The sequence below is a fragment of the Eurosta solidaginis genome, unplaced genomic scaffold, assembly GCF_040869045.1.
Source record: "Eurosta solidaginis isolate ZX-2024a unplaced genomic scaffold, ASM4086904v1 ctg00001091.1, whole genome shotgun sequence".
NCBI lineage: Eukaryota > Metazoa > Arthropoda > Insecta > Diptera > Tephritidae > Eurosta > Eurosta solidaginis.
The window spans coordinates 154,548-169,928 of NW_027136929.1; positions in this window are offsets into that span (position 1 = coordinate 154,548).

The following is a 15,381-nucleotide window of genomic DNA, read 5'->3' on the forward strand; positions in this document are numbered from 1 at the left end:
TTTAAACATGCTAACCTTTAGCCCGGTAAGCAAATTAAAAAAAAACGCAATATGTAGGCTACACGAGAACGGAGACGTCGAGTAACCAAAACAAATGCGTTAAACAAATTCGTACACGTTATTTATCAATTTAACTCTAGAATTAAAGGATATACAACGAGAAACAACGTTTGACAACCTTTAAACAGTTTTAATAACTATCTCAAAAATTATCGCTCTGATGCAAACAACTGATGAGTTATCTACTTAAATTTGTTGAACAAAACGACTTACGTATTTTAAACATGCTAACCTTTAGCCCGGTAAGCAAATTAAAAAAAAACGCAATATGTAGGCTACACGAGAACGGAGACGTCGAGTAACCAAAACAAATGCGTTAAACAAATTCGTACACGTTATTTATCAATTTAACTCTAGAATTAAAGGATATACAACGAGAAACAACGTTTGACAACCTTTAAACAGTTTTAATAACTATCTCAAAAATTATCGCTCTGATGCAAACAACTGATGAGTTATCTACTTAAATATGATGAACAAAACGACTTACGTATTTTAAACATGCTAACTTTTAGCCCGGTAAGCAAATTAAAAAAAAAACGCAATATGTAGGCTACACGAGAACGGAGACGTCGAGTAACCAAAACAAATGCGTTAAACAAATTCGTACACGTTATTTATCAATTTAACTCTAGAATTAAAGGATATACAACGAGAAACAACGTTTGACAACCTTTAAACAGTTTTAATAACTATCTCAAAAATTATCGCTCTGATGCAAACAACTGATGAGTTATCTACTTAAATTTGTTGAACAAAACGACTTACGTATTTTAAGCATGCTAACCTTTAGCCCGGTAAGCAAATTAAAAAAAAAACGCAATATGTAGGCTACACGAGAACGGAGACGTCGAGTAACCAAAACAAATGCGTTAAACAAATTCGTACACGTTATTTATCAATTTAACTCTAGAATTAAAGGATATACAACGAGAAACAACGTTTGACAACCTTTAAACAGTTTTAATAACTATCTCAAAAATTATCGCTCTGATGCAAACAACTGATGAGTTATCTACTTAAATTTGTTGAACAAAACGACTTACGTATTTTAAACATGCTAACCTTTAGCCCGGTAAGCAAATTAAAAAAAAAACGCAATATGTAGGCTACACGAGAACGGAGACGTCGAGTAACCAAAACAAATGCGTTAAACAAATTCGTACACGTTATTTATCAATTTAACTCTAGAATTAAAGGATATACAACGAGAAACAACGTTTGACAACCTTTAAACAGTTTTAATAACTATCTCAAAAATTATCGCTCTGATGCAAACAACTGATGAGTTATCTACTTAAATATGATGAACAAAACGACTTACGTATTTTAAACATGCTAACCTTTAGCCCGGTAAGCAAATTAAAAAAAAACGCAATATGTAGGCTACACGAGAACGGAGACGTCGAGTAACCAAAACAAATGCGTTAAACAAATTCGTACACGTTATTTATCAATTTAACTCTAGAATTAAAGGATATACAACGAGAAACAACGTTTGACAACCTTTAAACAGTTTTAATAACTATCTCAAAAATTATCGCTCTGATGCAAACAACTGATGAGTTATCTACTTAAATTTGTTGAACAAAACGACTTACGTATTTTAAACATGCTAACCTTTAGCCCGGTAAGCAAATTAAAAAAAAAACGCAATATGTAGGCTACACGAGAACGGAGACGTCGAGTAACCAAAACAAATGCGTTAAACAAATTCGTACACGTTATTTATCAATTTAACTCTAGAATTAAAGGATATACAACGAGAAACAACGTTTGACAACCTTTAAACAGTTTTAATAACTATCTCAAAAATTATCGCTCTGATGCAAACAACTGATGAGTTATCTACTTAAATATGATGAACAAAACGACTTACGTATTTTAAACATGCTAACTTTTAGCCCGGTAAGCAAATTAAAAAAAAAACGCAATATGTAGGCTACACGAGAACGAAGACGTCGAGTAACCAAAACAAATGCGTTAAACAAATTCGTACACGTTATTTATCAATTTAACTCTAGAATTAAAGGATATACAACGAGAAACAACGTTTGACAACCTTTAAACAGTTTTAATAACTATCTCAAAAATTATCGCTCTGATGCAAACAACTGATGAGTTATCTACTTAAATTTGTTGAACAAAACGACCTACGTATTTTAAGCATGCTAACCTTTAGCCCGGTAAGCAAATTTAAAAAAAACGCAATATGTAGGCTACACGAGAACGGAGACGTCGAGTAACCAAAACAAATGCGTTAAACAAATTCGTACACGTTATTTATCAATTTAACTCTAGAATTAAAGGATATACAACGAGAAACAACGTTTGACAACCTTTAAACAGTTTTAATAACTATCTCAAAAATTGTCGCTCTGATGCAAACAACTGATGAGTTATCTACTTAAATATGATGAACAAAACGACTTACGTATTTTAAACATGCTAACCTTTAGCCCGGTGAGCAAATTAAAAAAAAAACGCAATATGTAGGCTACACGAGAACGGAGACGTCGAGTAACCAAAACAAATGCGTTAAACAAATTCGTACACGTTATTTATCAATTTAACTCTAGAATTAAAGGATATACAACGAGAAACAACGTTTGACAACCTTTAAACAGTTTTAATAACTATCTCAAAAATTATCGCTCTGATGCAAACAACTGATGAGTTATCTACTTAAATTTGATGAACAAAACGACTTACGTATTTTAAACATGCTAACCTTTAGCCCGGTAAGCAAATTAAAAAAAAAACGCAATATGTAGGCTACACGAGAACGGAGACGTCGAGTAACCAAAACAAATGCGTTAAACAAATTCGTACACGTTATTTATCAATTTAACTCTAGAATTAAAGGATATACAACGAGAAACAACGTTTGACAACCTTTAAACAGTTTTAATAACTATCTCAAAAATTATCGCTCTGATGCAAACAACTGATGAGTTATCTACTTAAATATGATGAACAAAACGACTTACGTATTTTAAACATGCTAACGTTTAGCCCGGTAAGCAAATTAAAAAAAAAACCCAATATGTAGGCTACACGAGAACGGATACGTCGAGTAACCAAAACAAATGCGTTAAACAAATTCGTACACGTTATCTATCAATTTAACTCTAGAATTAAAGGATATGCAACGAGAAACAACGTTTGACAACCTTTAAATAGTTTTAATAACTATCTCAAAAATTGTCGCTCTGATGCAAACAACTGATGAGTTATCTACTTAAATTTGTTGAACAAAACGACTTACGTATTTTAAACATGCTAACCTTTAGCCCGGTAAGCAAATTAAAAAAAAAACGCAATATGTAGGCTACACGAGAACGAAGACGTCGAGTAACCAAAACAAATGCGTTAAACAAATTCGTACACGTTATTTATCAATTTAACTCTAGAATTAAAGGATATACAACGAGAAACAACGTTTGACAACCTTTAAACAGTTTTAATAACTATCTCAAAAATTATCGCTCTGATGCAAACAACTGTTGAGTTATCTACTTAAATATGATGAACAAAACGACTTACGTATTTTAAACATGCTAACCTTTAGCCCGGTAAGCAAATTAAAAAAAAACGCAATATGTAGGCTACACGAGAACGGAGACGTCGAGTAACCAAAACAAATGCGTTAAACAAATTCGTACACGTTATTTATCAATTTAACTCTAGAATTAAAGGATATACAACGAGAAACAACGTTTGACAACCTTTAAACAGTTTTAATAACTATCTCAAAAATTATCGCTCTGATGCAAACAACTGATGAGTTATCTACTTAAATTTGTTGAACAAAACGACTTACGTATTTTAAACATGCTAACCTTTAGCCCGGTAAGCAAATTAAAAAAAAACGCAATATGTAGGCTACACGAGAACGGAGACGTCGAGTAACCAAAACAAATGCGTTAAACAAATTCGTACACGTTATTTATCAATTTAACTCTAGAATTAAAGGATATACAACGAGAAACAACGTTTGACAACCTTTAAACAGTTTTAATAACTATCTCAAAAATTATCGCTCTGATGCAAACAACTGATGAGTTATCTACTTAAATATGATGAACAAAACGACTTACGTATTTTAAACATGCTAACTTTTAGCCCGGTAAGCAAATTAAAAAAAAAAACGCAATATGTAGGCTACACGAGAACGGAGACGTCGAGTAACCAAAACAAATGCGTTAAACAAATTCGTACACGTTATTTATCAATTTAACTCTAGAATTAAAGGATATACAACGAGAAACAACGTTTGACAACCTTTAAACAGTTTTAATAACTATCTCAAAAATTATCGCTCTGATGCAAACAACTGATGAGTTATCTACTTAAATTTGTTGAACAAAACGACTTACGTATTTTAAGCATGCTAACCTTTAGCCCGGTAAGCAAATTAAAAAAAAAACGCAATATGTAGGCTACACGAGAACGGAGACGTCGAGTAACCAAAACAAATGCGTTAAACAAATTCGTACACGTTATTTATCAATTTAACTCTAGAATTAAAGGATATACAACGAGAAACAACGTTTGACAACCTTTAAACAGTTTTAATAACTATCTCAAAAATTGTCGCTCTGATGCAAACAACTGATGAGTTATCTACTTAAATATGATGAACAAAACGACTTACGTATTTTAAACATGCTAACCTTTAGCCCGGTAAGCAAATTAAAAAAAAAACGCAATATGTAGGCTACACGAGAACGGAGACGTCGAGTAACCAAAACAAATGCGTTAAACAAATTCGTACACGTTATTTATCAATTTAACTCTAGAATTAAAGGATATACAACGAGAAACAACGTTTGACAACCTTTAAACAGTTTTAATAACTATCTCAAAAATTATAGCTCTGATGCAAACAACTGATGAGTTATCTACTTAAATTTGATGAACAAAACGACTTACGTATTTTAAACATGCTAACCTTTAGCCCGGTAAGCAAATTAAAAAAAAAACGCAATATGTAGGCTACACGAGAACGGAGACGTCGAGTAACCAAAACAAATGCGTTAAACAAATTCGTACACGTTATTTATCAATTTAACTCTAGAATTAAAGGATATACAGCGAGAAACAACGTTTGGCAACCTTTAAACAGTTTTAATAACTATCTCAAAAATTATCGCTCTGATGCAAACAACTGATGAGTTATCTACTTAAATATGATGAACAAAACGACTTACGTATTTTAAACATGCTAACCTTTAGCCCGGTAAGCAAATTAAAAAAAAAAACGCAATATGTAGGCTACACGAGAACGGAGACGTCGAGTAACCAAAACAAATGCGTTAAACAAATTCGTACACGTTATTTATCAATTTAACTCTAGAATTAAAGGATATACAACGAGAAACAACGTTTGACAACCTTTAAACAATTTTAATAACTATCTCAAAAATTGTCGCTCTGATGCAAACAACTGATGAGTTATGTACTCAAATTTGTTGAACAAAACGACTTACGTATTTTAAACATGCTAACCTTTAGCCCGGTAAGCAAATTAAAAAAAAAACGCAATATGTAGGCTACACGAGAACGGAGACGTCGAGTAACCAAAACAAATGCGTTAAACAAATTCGTACACGTTATCTATCAATTTAACTCTAGAATTAAAGGATATACAACGAGAAACAACGTTTGACAACCTTTAAATAGTTTTAATAACTATCTCAAAAATTGTCGCTCTGATGCAAACAACTGATGAGTTATCTATTTAAATTTGTTGAACAAAACGTCTTACGTATTTTAAACATGCTAACCTTTAGCCCGGTAAGCAAATTAAAAAAAAAACGCAATATGTAGGCTACACGAGAACGGAGACGTCGAGTAACCAAAACAAATGCGTTAAACAAATTCGTACACGTTATTTATCAATTTAACTCTAGAATTAAAGGATATACAACGAGAAACAACGTTTGACAACCTTTAAACAGTTTTAATAACTATCTCAAAAATTATCGCTCTGATGCAAACAACTGATGAGTTATCTACTTAAATATGATGAACAAAACGACTTACGTATTTTAAACATGCTAACCTTTAGCCCGGTAAGCAAATCAAAAAAAAAACGCAATATGTAGGCTACACGAGAACGGAGACGTCGAGTAACCAAAACAAATGCGTTAAACAAATTCGTACACGTTATTTATCAATTTAACTCTAGAATTAAAGGATATACAACGAGAAACAACGTTTGACAACCTTTAAACAGTTTTAATAACTATCTCAAAAATTATCGCTCTGATGCAAACAACTGATGAGTTATCTACTTAAATTTGATGAACAAAACGACTTACGTATTTTAAACATGCTAACCTTTAGCCCGGTAAGCAAATTTAAAAAAAAACGCAATATGTAGGCTACACGAGAACGGAGACGTCGAGTAACCAAAACAAATGCGTTAAACAAATTCGTACACGTTATTTATCAATTTAACTCTAGAATTAAAGGATATACAACGAGAAACAACGTTTGACAACCTTTAAACAGTTTTAATAACTATCTCAAAAATTATCGCTCTGATGCAAACAACTGATGAGTTATCTACTTAAATTTGTTGAACAAAACGACTTACGTCTTTTAAACATGCTAACCTTTAGCCCGGTAAGCAAATTAAAAAAAAAACGTAATATGTAGGTTACACGAGAACGGAGACGTCGAGTAACCAAAACAAATGCGTTAAACAAATTCGTACACGTTATTTATCAATTTAACTCTAGAATTAAAGGATATACAACGAGAAACAACGTTTGACAACCTTTAAACAGTTTTAATAACTATCTCAAAAATTATCGCTCTGATGCAAACAACTGATGAGTTATCTATTTAAATTTGTTGAACAAAACGACTTACGTCTTTTAAACATGCTAACCTTTAGCCCGGTAAGCAAATTAAAAAAAAAACGCAATATGTAGGCTACACGAGAACGGAGACGTCGAGTAACCAAAACAAATGCGTTAAACAAATTCGTACACGTTATTTATCAATTTAACTCTAGAATTAAAGGATATACAACGAGAAACAACGTTTGACAACCTTTAAACAGTTTTAATAACTATCTCAAAAATTATCGCTCTGATGCAACAACTGATGAGTTATCTACTTAAATATGATGAACAAAACGACTTACGTCTTTTAAACATGCTAACCTTTAGCCCGGTAAGCAAATTAAAAAAAAAACGCAATATGTAGGCTACACGAGAACGGAGACGTCGAGTAACCAAAACAAATGCGTTAAACAAATTCGTACACGTTATTTATCAATTTAACTCTAGAATTAAAGGATATACAACGAGAAACAACGTTTGACAACCTTTAAACAGTTTTAATAACTATCTCAAAAATTATCGCTCTGATGCAAACAACTGATGAGTTATCTACTTAAATATGATGAACAAATCGACTTACGTATTTTAAACATGCTAACCTTTAGCCCGGTAAGCAAATTAAAAAAAAAACGCAATATGTAGGCTACACGAGAACGGAGACGTCGAGTAACCAAAACAAATGCGTTAAACAAATTCGTACACGTTATTTATCAATTTAACTCTAGAATTAAAGGATATACAACGAGAAACAACGTTTGACAACCTTTAAACAGTTTTAATAACTATCTCAAAAATTATCGCTCTGATGCAAACAACTGATGAGTTATCTACTTAAATATGATGAACAAAACGACTTACGTATTTTAAACATGCTAACCTTTAGCCCGGTAAGCAAATAAAAAAAAAAACGCAATATGTAGGCTACACGAGAACGGAGACGTCGAGTAACCAAAACAAATGCGTTAAACAAATTCGTACACGTTATTTATCAATTTAACTCTAGAATTAAAGGATATACAACGAGAAACAACGTTTGACAACCTTTAAACAGTTTTAATAACTATCTCAAAAATTGTCGCTCTGATGCAAACAACTGATGAGTTATCTACTTAAATTTGTTGAACAAAACGACTTACGTATTTTAAACATGCTAACCTTTAGCCCGGTAAGCAAATTAAAAAAAAAACGCAATATGTAGGCTACACGAGAACGGAGACGTCGAGTAACCAAAACAAATGCGTTAAACAAATTCGAACACGTTATTTATCAATTTAACTCTAGAATTAAAGGATATACAACGAGAAACAACGTTTGACAACCTTTAAACAGTTTTAATAACTATCTCAAAAATTATCGCTCTGATGCAAACAACTGATGAGTTATCTACTTAAATATGATGAACAAAACGACTTACGTATTTTAAACATGCTAACCTTTAGCCCGGTAAGCAAATTAAAAAAAAAACGCAATATGTAGGCTACACGAGAACGGAGACGTCGAGTAACCAAAACAAATGCGTTAAACAAATTCGTACACGTTATTTATCAATTTAACTCTAGAATTAAAGGATATACAACGAGAAACAACGTTTGACAACCTTTAAACAGTTTTAATAACTATCTCAAAAATTGTCGCTCTGATGCAAACAACTGATGAGTTATCTACTTAAATTTGATGAACAAAACGACTTACGTATTTTAAACATGCTAACCTTTAGCCCGGTAAGCAAATTAAAAAAAAAAACGCAATATGTAGGCTACACGAGAACGGAGACGTCGAGTAACCAAAACAAATGCGTTAAACAAATTCGTACACGTTATTTATCAATTTAACTCTAGAATTAAAGGATATACAACGAGAAACAACGTTTGACAACCTTTAAACAGTTTTAATAACTATCTCAAAAATTATCGCTCTGATGCAAACAACTGATGAGTTATCTACTTAAATTTGATGAACAAAACGACTTACGTATTTTAAACATGCTAACCTTTAGCCCGGTAAGCAAATTAAAAAAAAAACGCAATATGTAGGCTACACGAGAACGGAGACGTCGAGTAACCAAAACAAATGCGTTAAACAAATTCGTACACGTTATTTATCAATTTAACTCTAGAATTAAAGGATATACAACGAGAAACAACGTTTGACAACCTTTAAACAGTTTTAATAACTATCTCAAAAATTATCGCTCTGATGCAAACAACTGATGAGTTATCTACTTAAATTTGTTGAACAAAACGACTTACGTATTTTAAGCATGCTAACCTTTAGCCCGGTAAGCAAATTGAAAAAAAAAACGCAATATGTAGGCTACACGAGAACGGAGACGTCGAGTAACCAAAACAAATGCGTTAAACAAATTCGTACACGTTATTTATCAATTTAACTCTAGAATTAAAGGATATACAACGAGAAACAACGTTTGACAACCTTTAAACAGTTTTAATAACTATCTCAAAAATTATCGCTCTGATGCAAACAACTGATGAGTTATCTACTTAAATTTGTTGAACAAAACGACTTACGTATTTTAAGCATGCTAACCTTTAGCCCGGTAAGCAAATTGAAAAAAAAAACGCAATATGTAGGCTACACGAGAACGGAGACGTCGAGTAACCAAAACAAATGCGTTAAACAAATTCGTACACGTTATTTATCAATTTAACTCTAGAATTAAAGGATATACAACGAGAAACAACGTTTGACAACCTTTAAACAGTTTTAATAACTATCTCAAAAATTATCGCTCTGATGCAAACAACTGATGAGTTATCTACTTAAATTTGATGAACAAAACGACTTACGTATTTTAAACATGCTAACCTTTAGCCCGGTAAGCAAATTAAAAAAAAAACGCAATATGTAGGCTACACGAGAACGGAGACGTCGAGTAACCAAAACAAATGCGTTAAACAAATTCGTACACGTTATTTATCAATTTAACTCTAGAATTAAAGGATATACAACGAGAAACAACGTTTGACAACCTTTAAACAGTTTTAATAACTATCTCAAAAATTGTCGCTCTGATGCAAACAACTGATGAGTTATCTACTTAAATTTGTTGAACAAAACGACTTACGTATTTTAAACATGCTAACCTTTAGCCCGGTAAGCAAATTAAAAAAAAAACGCAATATGTAGGCTACACGAGAACGGAGACGTCGAGTAACCAAAACAAATGCGTTAAACAAATTCGTACACGTTATTTATCAATTTAACTCTAGAATTAAAGGATATACAACGAGAAACAACGTTTGACAACCTTTAAACAGTTTTAATAACTATCTCAAAAATTGTCGCTCTGATGCAAACAACTGATGAGTTATCTACTCAAATTTGATGAACAAAACGACTTACGTATTTTAAACATGCTAACCTTTAGCCCGGTAAGCAAATTAAAAAAAAAACGCAATATGTAGGCTACACGAGAACGGAGACGTCGAGTAACCAAAACAAATGCGTTAAACAAATTCGTACACGTTATTTATCAATTTAACTCTAGAATTAAAGGATATACAACGAGAAACAACGTTTGACAACCTTTAAACAGTTTTAATAACTATCTCAAAAATTATCGCTCTGATGCAAACAACTGATGAGTTATCTACTTAAATATGATGAACAAAACGACTTACGTATTTTAAACATGCTAACCTTTAGCCCGGTAAGCAAATTAAAAAAAAAACGCAATATGTAGGCTACACGAGAACGGAGACGTCGAGTAACCAAAACAAATGCGTTAAACAAATTCGTACACGTTATTTATCAATTTAACTCTAGAATTAAAGGATATACAACGAGAAACAACGTTTGACAACCTTTAAACAGTTTTAATAACTATCTCAAAAATTGTCGCTCTGATGCAAACAACTGATGAGTTATCTACTTAAATTTGATGAACAAAACGACTTACGTATTTTAAACATGCTAACCTTTAGCCCGGTAAGCAAATTTAAAAAAAAACGCAATATGTAGGCTACACGAGAACGGAGACGTCGAGTAACCAAAACAAATGCGTTAAACAAATTCGTACACGTTATTTATCAATTTAACTCTAGAATTAAAGGATATACAACGAGAAACAACGTTTGACAACCTTTAAACAGTTTTAATAACTATCTCAAAAATTGTCGCTCTGATGCAAACAACTGATGAGTTATCTACTTAAATTTGATGAACAAAACGACTTACGTATTTTAAACATGCTAACCTTTAGCCCGGTAAGCAAATTAAAAAAAAAACGCAATATGTAGGCTACACGAGAACGGAGACGTCGAGTAACCAAAACAAATGCGTTAAACAAATTCGTACACGTTATTTATCAATTTAACTCTAGAATTAAAGGATATACAACGAGAAACAACGTTTGACAACCTTTAAACAGTTTTAATAAGTATCTCAAAAATTACCGCTCTGATGCAAACAACTGATGAGTTATCTACTTAAATTTGATGAACAAAACGACTTACGTATTTTAAACATGCTAACCTTTAGCCCGGTAAGCAAATTAAAAAAAAAAACGCAATATGTAGGCTACACGAGAACGGAGATGTCGAGTAACCAAAACAAATGCGTTAAACAAATTCGTACACGTTATTTATCAATTTAACTCTAGAATTAAAGGATATGCAACGAGAAACAACGTTTGACAACCTTTAAACAGTTTTAATAACTATCTCAAAAATTGTCGCTCTGATGCAAACAACTGATGAATTATCTACTTAAATTTGTTGAACAAAACGACTTACGTATTTTAAGCATGCTAACCTTTAGCCCGGTAAGCAAATTAAAAAAAAAACGCAATATGTAGGCTACACGAGAACGGAGACGTCGAGTAACCAAAACAAATGCGTTAAACAAATTCGTACACGTTATTTATCAATTTAACTCTAGAATTAAAGGATATACAACGAGAAACAACGTTTGACAACCTTTAAACAGTTTTAATAACTATCTCAAAAATTGTCGCTCTGATGCAAACAACTGATGAGTTATCTACTTAAATTTGATGAACAAAACGACTTACGTATTTTAAACATGCTAACCTTTAGCCCGGTAAGCAAATTAAAAAAAAAACGCAATATGTAGGCTACACGAGAACGGAGACGTCGAGTAACCAAAACAAATGCGTTAAACAAATTCGTACACGTTATTTATCAATTTAACTCTAGAATTAAAGGATATACAACGAGAAACAACGTTTGACAACCTTTAAACAGTTTTAATAACTATCTCAAAAATTGTCGCTCTGATGCAAACAACTGATGAGTTATCTACTTAAATTTGTTGAACAAAACGACTTACGTATTTTAAACATGCTAACCTTTAGCCCGGTAAGCAAATTAAAAAAAAAACGCAGTATATAGGCTACACGAGAACGGAGACGTCGAGTAACCAAAACAAATGCGTTAAACAAATTCGTACACGTTATTTATCAATTTAACTCTAGAATTAAAGGATATACAACGAGAAACAACGTTTGGCAACCTTTAAACAGTTTTAATAACTATCTCAAAAATTGTCGCTCTGATGCAAACAACTGATGAGTTATCTACTTAAATTTGATGCACAAAACGACTTACGTATTTTAAACATGCTAACCTTTAGCCCGGTAAGCAAATTAAAAAAAAAACGCAATATGTAGGCTACACGAGAACGGAGACGTCGAGTAACCAAAACAAATGCGTTAAACAAATTCGTACACGTTATTTATCAATTTAACTCTAGAATTAAAGGATATACAACGAGAAACAACGTTTGACAACCTTTAAACAGTTTTAATAACTATCTCAAAAATTGTCGCTCTGATGCAAACAACTGATGAGTTATCTACTTATTTGATGAACAAAACGACTTACGTATTTTAAACATGCTAACCTTTAGCCCGGTAAGCAAATTAAAAAAAAAAACGCAATATGTAGGCTACACGAGAACGGAGACGTCGAGTAACCAAAACAAATGCGTTAAACAAATTCGTACACGTTATTTATCAATTTAACTCTAGAATTAAAGGATATACAACGAGAAACAACGTTTGACAACCTTTAAACAGTTTTAATAACTATCTCAAAAATTATGGCTCTGATGCAAACAACTGATGAGTTATCTACTTAAATTTGATGAACAAAACGACTTACGTATTTTAAACATGCTAACCTTTAGCCCGGTAAGCAAATTAAAAATAAAACGCAATATGTAGGCTACACGAGAACGGAGACGTCGAGTAACCAAAACAAATGCGTTAAACAAATTCGTACACGTTATTTATCAATTTAACTCTAGAATTAAAGGATAAACAACGAGAAACAACTTTTGACAACCTTTAAACAGTTTTAATAACTATCTCACAAATTATCGCTCTGATGCAACAACTGATGAGTTATCTACTTAAATATGATGAACAAAACGACTTACGTCTTTTAAACATGCTAACCTTTAGCCCGGTAAGCAAATTAAAAAAAAAACGCAATATGTAGGCTACACGAGAACGGAGACGTCGAGTAACCAAAACAAATGCGTTAAACAAATTCGTACACGTTATTTATCAATTTAACTCTAGAATTAAAGGATATACAACGAGAAACAACGTTTGACAACCTTTAAACAGTTTTAATAACTATCTCAAAAATTATCGCTCTGATGCAAACAACTGATGAGTTATCTACTTAAATATGATGAACAAATCGACTTACGTATTGTAAACATGCTAACCTTTAGCCCGGTAAGCAAATTAAAAAAAAAAACGCAATATGTAGGCTACACGAGAACGGAGACGTCGAGTAACCAAAACAAATGCGGTAAACAAATTCGTACACGTTATTTATCAATTTAACTCTAGAATTAAAGGATATACAACGAGAAACAACGTTTGACAACCTTTAAACAGTTTTAATAACTATCTCAAAAATTATCGCTCTGATGCAAACAACTGATGAGTTATCTACTTAAATATAATGAACAAAACGACTTACGTATTTTAAACATGCTAACCTTTAGCCCGGTAAGCAAATAAAAAAAAAAACGCAATATGTAGGCTACACGAGAACGGAGACGTCGAGTAACCAAAACAAATGCGTTAAACAAATTCGTACACGTTATTTATCAATTTAACTCTAGAATTAAAGGATATACAACGAGAAACAACGTTTGACAACCTTTAAACAGTTTTAATAACTATCTCAAAAATTGTCGCTCTGATGCAAACAACTGATGAGTTATCTACTTAAATTTGTTGAACAAAACGACTTACGTATTTTAAACATGCTAACCTTTAGCCCGGTAAGCAAATTAAAAAAAAAACGCAATATGTAGGCTACACGAGAACGGAGACGTCGAGTAACCAAAACAAATGCGTTAAACAAATTCGTACACGTTATTTATCAATTTAACTCTAGAATTAAAGGATATACAACGAGAAACAACGTTTGACAACCTTTAAACAGTTTTAATAACTATCTCAAAAATTATCGCTCTGATGCAAACAACTGATGAGTTATCTACTTAAATATGATGAACAAAACGACTTACGTATTTTAAACATGCTAACCTTTAGCCCGGTAAGCAAATTAAAAAAAAAAACGCAATATGTAGGCTACATGAGAACGGAGACGTCGAGTAACCAAAACAAATGCGTTAAACAAATTCGTACACGTTATTTATCAATTTAACTCTAGAATTAAAGGATATACAACGAGAAACAACGTTTGACAACCTTTAAACAGTTTTAATAACTATCTCAAAAATTATCGCTCTGATGCAAACAACTGATGAGTTATCTACTTAAATTTGTTGAACAAAACGACTTACGTATTTTAAGCATGCTAACCTTTAGCCCGGTAAGCAAATTGAAAAAAAAACGCAATATGTAGGCTACACGAGAACGGAGACGTCGAGTAACCAAAACAAATGCGTTAAACAAATTCGTACACGTTATTTATCAATTTAACTCTAGAATTAAAGGATATACAACGAGAAACAACGTTTGACAACCTTTAAACAGTTTTAATAACTATCTCAAAAATTATCGCTCTGATGCAAACAACTGATGAGTTATCTACTTAAATTTGTTGAACAAAACGACTTACGTATTTTAAGCATGCTAACCTTTAGCCCGGTAAGCAAATTGAAAAAAAACGCAATATGTAGGCTACACGAGAACGGAGACGTCGAGTAACCAAAACAAATGCGTTAAACTAATTCGTACACGTTATTTATCAATTTAACTCTAGAATTAAAGGATATACAACGAGAAACAACGTTTGACAACCTTTAAACAGTTTTAATAACTATCTCAAAAATTATCGCTCTGATGCAAACAACTGATGAGTTATCTACTTAAATTTGATGAACAAAACGACTTACGTATTTTAAACATGCTAACCTTTAGCCCGGTAAGCAAATTAAAAAAAAAACGCAATATGTAGGCTACACGAGAACGGAGACGTCGAGTAACCAAAAC